Raw genomic sequence first — 8,249 nt, 5'->3', positions numbered from 1 at the left:
TCCTCTTCTCACTGGAAGAGGAAATAGCAGTGGAGGACTGGGAGGTTTTTTACTATTCTTTCAATGGCTGGCAGTAGTGACAGCTACCTTGTTGGCACATGCCTTAACAGACTCTCAAATCCCATGCCACAAAACTCAAAGAAGTCTTTCAAGTCTCTGTTTCTTGTGGCAGAACCTAAGAAATGGCTGAAAAGTTTCATTACAAATACTTTCACATCATACTGTAGTTGTGCTGCAGCTTTTTTGGCTGCATTGTGAATGATGTGGGAAACACAGTTAGCCTTCTGGAGTGTTGGCCACTTTTCTTTTAATCTGGTATACACACCAGATTTCTTCCCATGGTTCACACTGCCATTATGAACCCCATATGCTGAAATGCTGTTCCAGGGCAAGGAGTGCCTTTCCATAATGTTCAAAATTTGCTGTGATATAGCCTGTGCAGATTCATCAGGGTCTTCATAGAAGTCTAAAAAGTCATTCACCACCCCTTCTTCTTTAGAAAAACACCTCACAACAAGTGGAAATAATTTTATGTTCCCCTTGTTGGAAGCATCTGATGAAATTCCAAATGAAGTGCCTGGTTTTTGAAGGTCATGCAAGAGGCATTCCAATGAGTGCTGTCACAAAACATTTTTGATTATGGCTTCAGTCTTGGTTCTTCCACAAGATAGTTTCTTTGCAATGTCCGAGTCACTGTACAACTGGCTGGTCAACTTTACTGCACAGTCCAAACTGTTATAGGAATATTGTGCTTAACAGCATGGAACACCTCAGAGGCTTCTGCTGCAATGATCCTAAGTTCTGGTCCCTCAATGTTTGTGTTCCTTGCCCACTTTGTCATCAGGTGACTGGATTTTGCTTGAAGAATAGCAGTCTTATGTTGTTCAGTTGCCTCATGTTGTGCGATATCTTTTCTTCCACCGCGGATCACTAGAAATTCTTCCTTGCAGTACCTGCAGAATGCTTTTACATCACTGCATTTCCTGATCCAGTTGAATTACGTTTTCCAAATATCCCGCCACTTGCACATTCTCTTGTTGCTGGTTGACTGTGATGAAGCTGCTACTCTCTTCATTCTTGAATCTGTACTTACCTGATATGCAACATATTTAGCAAAACTGTGTTAGTGGGTGCACGAATGAACTGGCTAGAAACACTGGCATGTGAAATCATTGGTTTGAAAAAGAGTTGTTGTGTCTTTCAGCTTTTCCCAGTTAGGGGTCGCCACAGCGGAACTCCGGTCCGCTAATGATTGGCAGTAGATTGTTACGTGCCAAGTTGCCAGCCCTGACGCACCACCTTCAATGAAGGTACGCTCATTCACGCATGTCTCCACACAGAAGACACTCTAGCTGAGAATCGAACAGGACAACGTCTTACTGTGAGGTGACAACGCTGGCACCTGATAATCATAAAAACATTGGCATATGAAACATAAAGCAGTTTAACGTTCTTCTTTGATATAGATTCACTGAAGACCTGAGAACGAACTGGCCTTGGCTCTAGATGATTGCCACTGTTAAATGATGTCCCTGATGACCCCATGTGCAAAAATGGGAAAAAGGGGTTTTAGATGTATGAATACAGACACTGGCACTTGAAAGAACTGGCTAGAAAAACACTGGCATATGACAGAACTGGCTAGAAAAACAGAGTCCCTGTTAAATAAACAAAAACTCTAAATGTCGAATGGCCAAATATCCGAAAAGGCTGTTCCTCGAAATTAAATGAAAGACCTGAGGAATGGAGCAGAAGAGAATTAACATTACAAACCATTTAAAAAAAGGTAAAATAGTAAATGAGGTAATATAGGGGGCATTTTGTCCATTGAAAACTGTGACATTAACACAGCTTGTAGAAAATGAAATGCATTTTTACCTCTGAACATGCCCCCGCCCCTCAAGAAAATAATGTTAAACACATTTTCACTTTACCAAAAAGCCACTCTAAAATGAATGAGAATGCACAGCGGACACCATAGACCCAATTTACCTTTTGACCACAGCAATTAAGAAAATAAATTTATTTCCAGTTTGATGACCGGGGAAGTCCACTGGGCTAAGATAGCCTGTTTTCTGTGGAGGCCCCAAGGAGAAAAGCTCCACAATGCAAATACGATAGAATGTATACATAATAGTGACAAGCAGAGATTATCAAAATAACCTAGTCTAATAGCTAATAATATCACAATGACATATTAGTAGCATATAAAACATACAAAGACATTGAAGTCAATAAATGGTTACATTTAGAGTAGTGTCAGTAAAAGTGATAGTTAAAATTTCTAGGTGAAAATCCATGAAGGTGTAGATATAAAGAAGGCTTAGTAGTAGAGAATGTAGAGAGAGAGGATGTCAGCCTAGTACTAATCTATGAACCTATGAGAATATTATTGAGATAGCAATGAGGAAGCAGAGTAAGGGAGGTGGGTTAGGTTGGAAGGATGCAGGTACATTTCCATTTAGAGGCAAGGTATGAATGGAGGAGACTCTTAAAAAGTTTTCTAGATTCTGCATAGTCCTCAGGGTAGGGGCAAGTGAGCTCCATTTTTTGTCTAAGGAAAAAGGAGTAGCTTTCCATGTGAGCGGTTTGGTTTGTGAACAGTGATTAGGTTTTGATTTTCAGATCTGAGATGTCTGTTGGGTAGATAGAGGGGAAGTATGTTGGAAAGAGCTGGTCATTTAGTAGGGTTGAAGAGGAGTCTATGGGCTGTGATCAATTGAAGGTAGTCTAAGTAGTTAGGAAGTTCTAGCCACTGTAGTCAGTGGACTGCTTCACAATGATGGGAGGAGTGCTTAGAGTTAGTGGCAAATTTGGATATTTCATTATAGCAGGTTTCTAACTTGGAAGTGAGAGAGGATGACAGGTTTGTTAGCAGGGGAGAACCATACAAGGGAGAGGAGGTAAGTTGAGGCAAGAGTGTGTCTAGAATGGGGTGAAAGGAAGCAGTTGTTTCTGTATATGATAATATGATGTATATATGTAAATAACTATATAGCACTAATTTACACAGCACAATACTCTATTAACGAACAGGCCCAACAGCAGCACTGGGCATAATCGGATTATAATGAAAGCAGTACATTGTAAATTTATTGAAGACATCACTAAAAACAAAATACAAACTTTGCTAATTATAAAAGCAAACTATCCTGAAACGATGACATGTTTTAGCACAATCCCAAATGCACTGCATTAACTTCTGAGCATCCAGGAAAAAAAAAGGAAAAAAGTACGTAAACATTTTACCTTTTAAAAGTACTTCTTGCAAGAGCAGCTAAAATAAACTACAATGCACGGCAGACCCCCATGGACCCCTTTTACCTCAAAACATAGCAATTAAGAGAAATAAAAATAAACTTTTAACAGTAATTTACCCAGCACAACAATGCAATAAACAGGCCCATGTACAAGCAGCACACCCATATTCACATTACTAGCAAAGCAGGACAGCTTAACCTTATTAAAGACAGCATAAAAAATAAAATGCACACATTTACAACCATAAATGAAAACAATCTTGAAACAGCTTTGGCAGGTTGGCAACATGTACCTACTAGAATAATAAATACACAGCATTACCTATTAATATTCCCCCTCTAAAGGTAGACTTATACCACATGCACATTGACTTGCAAGAACTAACAGGAAAAAATACCCAAACAGTATATCCTAACTTCTTGAAAACAGCATTAAATTCCACACATTTCCACACAACAATGTGCAAACTATGCTCAAACATTTTCTATCTGTAAACAGAAAGTACCTAGAAAAAGCTACGACAATAGAAATATATCACACTACATTTATCTTTAAGACTGCCCCCCCCCCACCAGAAATAAACAAAACTTCTATACACACATTTCAGGCTTTAAAAAGTAATGCTTCCAAATCATACCCCAACAGCCGCAACAATTATAATTACATATAGATAAACACACAGTTTTTATACCTTTAAAAACTACTACTTGAAAATCTCAAAATAATCACTGCACAGATGTAAATTCTGCATACTGCACCCCCATTTACCTGTAAACATTAAAAACCGAAATTTAAATAAAGCACAATATTCTCATTTTAAACTACCACTTGGAAATTTCAAAATTACCACTGCACAGACTTAAATACTGCGTACTGCACCACTGTTTACCTCTAAACATTAAAAACTTAAATTTAAATAAAGCACAATAGTCCCATTTTAAACTACTACTTGGAAATCTCAAAATTACCACTGCACAGATTTAAATACTGTGTACTGTACCCCCATTTACCTCTAAACATTAAAAACTTAAATTTAAATAAAGCACAATATTCCCATTTTAAATAACTAGAGCCACAAAATACTATGTACTTACCAGTATCACAGTCTTTGCTGGGCTAGCTGGCTTCCTTCCTGCTGGAATGGCTGACTGGCTAGCATGCTCCCTACCTGCCGGACTGGCTGGCTGGCTAGCAGGCTCCCTACCTGCTGGACTGGCTGGCTAGCAGGCTATCTACCTGCTGGACTGGCTGGCTAGCAGGCTCCCTAACTCCTGGACTGGCTAGCTGGCTAGCAGGCTCCCTACCTGCTGGACTGGCTGGCTGGCTAGCAAGCTCCCTTGCTGGCTAGCAGGCTCCCTAGCTGGCTGGCTTCCTAACTGGCTGGTTGGCTTCCTGGCTGGCAAAAAAAATCTCAATCCTTGAACTTTAATCAAATTAGCAGCTGTAGAAGCAGTAATACAACACCACTCTACAGCTGTGACCTTTGTAGGGCTCTTCCAAGTGGAATCCCCACCCCTTCAATCCTTGCAGCCAATTGCTGCATGATTTACACCACCTGGACCTAATAGGGAATACTTCTGCCTGTAGGTCCGGGTTGGTGCCGTAACCACATTGCCGTGGAAAAAACGGAAGTGTTTTTGGCTTTTCCATGGCAATTCAGCATGTATTGCAAAACAGGATTTTTAAAGTTTCACTGCTTGATAGTGCAGGCAATGGGATGACAAGGCTCAACCCATGAGTGTCCCGCTGACAACGGGATGGGTGGTAACTGTACTTGTTTTGACATCAAAATATTGTTGGATTTTCCATCTACAGCACTGGAAATGAGTCTGGTCTGTTTAGGTTGGCAAAACACTTGAGATTTCTTCATGTAGTTTAATTGGCCAGAGAGATTATTAATCAGCCTATCTTGTTTTTAGTGCCTGTATAAGTTCTGTACAGTTGAGTGGCTCTTAGCTCATTTATACAAAGTGAAGGAATTTTATTTAATTTTGAACATTTTTATAAAATGTTAGAGTACACTGCTGTGTCCTTATCTTTAAGTTTGTTTGTGGTAACATTTTGTATCTTGTGGTAGCATTTCACTCCAGATGCTCCTTTACTGTGCTTTTACATTAGGAGGACCGGGATTATTCAGCTAGTGGTAGTAGATGTTTACCTGGTCTGTCTGAACTTGGAAACACACAAAAGACTTCATTCCAGCAGAGTGGAGAGCTGCCATTGTCATCCCATTGCACAAAGATGTCCCACTACTGACCCTGGAAACTATCTCCCCATTAGTTTGACAAGTCTGATCTGTAAGGCCATGGAGCGTATTATCATGGACCTCATAAGGACATAGGCAATCTCCAAACACTTGACCCCACCCAGTTTGGATTCGTCAAGGGAAGATCTTGCCTGTTGAACCTGGTTGACTTTTTTTGAGACTGTCACCAAGGCCCTGGATGAGGGAAAGTCAGTGTATAGAGCTAACCTTGACTTGGCCAATTCAACCTTGATGAGTGGATGGGAAACCATAAATTTGTCCCAGGGGTTCCACCTGTGTCTCTCATTGATAGGGGTGACAGGTGCTGATTGAGGTTGTTTTAGGGATAAACTCTTGGCTAGGCTTGTACGGGCCTCAGAGCCATTAACCTAGTAAGCTTCTATGATCCTATGATAATGGCTCATGTATTTTTTGCACGTCTCTTATATACTGTGACTGTACTTCAGCAGTTAAAACAAAACTGTACTGCCTGCTGTTGCTTTGGATTGTATTACATTGTATCTATTAGATGTAAGGCTGTTGTATGTAGTTTGTGTGGTCTTGTTACACTTGGGCTCCAAACCAGCTGTTGCACATTAAGATTATGTCTTTTCTGCACTCTTGTGGCAGAAGTGTGCTGATCTAACTTGTCTTGAGTTGGGGATTGCTGGTGGAAGGCTTATTGTGTGCTTTCCTAATTGGTAGTTAGCTTGTTTCCCTTTGCTCATATTTAAGATTCACTTTTGTGTGGGCTTTGGCATAGATACTCAGAACTGCTTGTTGTTTGGCAACTTTGCTACTGATTTCTGAGAATCTGCTTTCACCTGGAGCAATCCACTATGGAAAAGACAAAAATATGTTTTTTTAACTTTTCTTATATTCTGTGACTGTACTATAGCAGTTTCTTAAGCTATTTGCTATTTGTGCACTTTATAGCAAAAAAACTGTACTGTCTACTGCTGCTTTAATAGTTAATTGCACTGTATTACATTGTATCTGTTAATTGTAGGGCTGCTGTAGGTAGTTTGTGTGGTCTTGTTACACTTTGGTTCCAAACCAGCTATTCTACATTAAGAAGGTGTTTTTCTGCACCCTTGTGGCAGAAGTGTGCTGATCTAACCTGTCTGAGGTGGAGATTGCTGGTGAAAGGCTTATTGTGTGGCTTCCAAATTAGTAGTTAGCTTAAAACTTGTTTCTCTTTGCTTGTATTTAAGCCTCCAATTTATGCAGTGCTGCATTTCCATCAGTGGCAGTTAGCAGTACTCTGTATAGATACATAAGTGTAGAAGCTCAGTTTTCCCTAAATAACTCAGTGAAACCCTTCCAAGCTTTTTTGCTGATCTAGTAACAACTGAGCAGCATTGACATATTGATCAACCTTAGCCTACACAAAGTATAGGTTCCTCCTGTAGTCTGGGCGCTACCAGTACTGTCCTGTCGAATTAACCCATTCCCATCCCTAACATAACATTCAGTAAGAACCTGCTATCATGGATGGTTAGTTGCCCATCATCTTTCTGGCCACCCTGATAGACATGGGCATCCTGAAGCAATGTAGCAATTGTGTCATGTATACTGACAACTGCTTACTCCTGAAACAAATACTTTATGTGAGAGATGCGGTTATACTATGAAATTGGAGGTAAGACTCTTACATAAGGGCAAACTGAATGCCAAACAGGTTGTCAGCACACACATAAACTTCCCACAGTAAATAAGGACAAGGCACATAAACCCACATATATGGAGGTACTCACTAGTAACTTACCAAAAGATCAGAAGCCTCCAAAAGGAAACCACTTACACATAATGCAAAAAATACACAAATAAATAAAAAGCACAACACATAATAACACACACAGCAGTGTCTCAAAAATAATTCCATAAGACATTACTCTACAAAACCTAATGTATTGGTCATAGGTGACTCCATTGTGAGACACATGGATGTTCCCCTAAGCCTAGCCTTAAGTAGCACTCTGCCTTCTCCAAGGATGATGCCACAATACAAACAAAAAATGATTGACTTAACAATTGGTTTAGCTTTTGGTGTCAGCCCAAGGGCCTCCAATATCTGTCATCCTGGGAAGACATGCTTGACAGGCCATGTTGCTTTGCCAGAGATGGTATGCACCTGTCCCCTCTAGGCTTTTGTATACTGGCAAAGGCATCAGCCACCCATATTGTGCCTTTTTTAGGCAGTGTCAAAATAACCAACCTAGAACATAACAAACTCCTCTGTAGTTAAACACAAGGTACTGTGCTTAATGCTAGGAGTCTGAACAAGAAACTGCACTCCATGGAAGCAGTCCTCACTTTGGAAGATGCTGATGTCTGTTCAGTCACTGAGACATGGGTTCAAAGGCACAGAAAACACCCCAGCCATGCAGGGCTACAATGCCTTCCATATGTTCAGATCACAAACTGTACTGAAGGAGGAGGTGTATCCATCTTCATTAAGGATAAGTACACCTCGAGACTAGTCAGACAGTATGATGCTCTTGAGCTAGTCCATGTCCAATTAAGTATAGGCAAAGCCTTCTGCCACATCATAGATAGCTCTAGGTCTCCAAGCATGGAAAGGGAAAAGCATACCCCATACCTGGACTTTACTGTAGTCACTTGCCATACAGTGCAACAGCTTACTCATGGGTGATTTTAATTATCCTACCATTGACTGGGAAACACACACAGCCAGCAACATGCTGGCACAGAGGTTCTTGGACTTTGTCAATGGAAATAC

Source organism: Protopterus annectens, chromosome 14.part0 (assembly GCF_019279795.1).
Source record: "Protopterus annectens isolate FY-2018-M chromosome 14.part0, PAN1.0, whole genome shotgun sequence".
NCBI lineage: Eukaryota > Metazoa > Chordata > Ceratodontiformes > Protopteridae > Protopterus > Protopterus annectens.
This window is presented reverse-complemented; position numbering follows the sequence as displayed.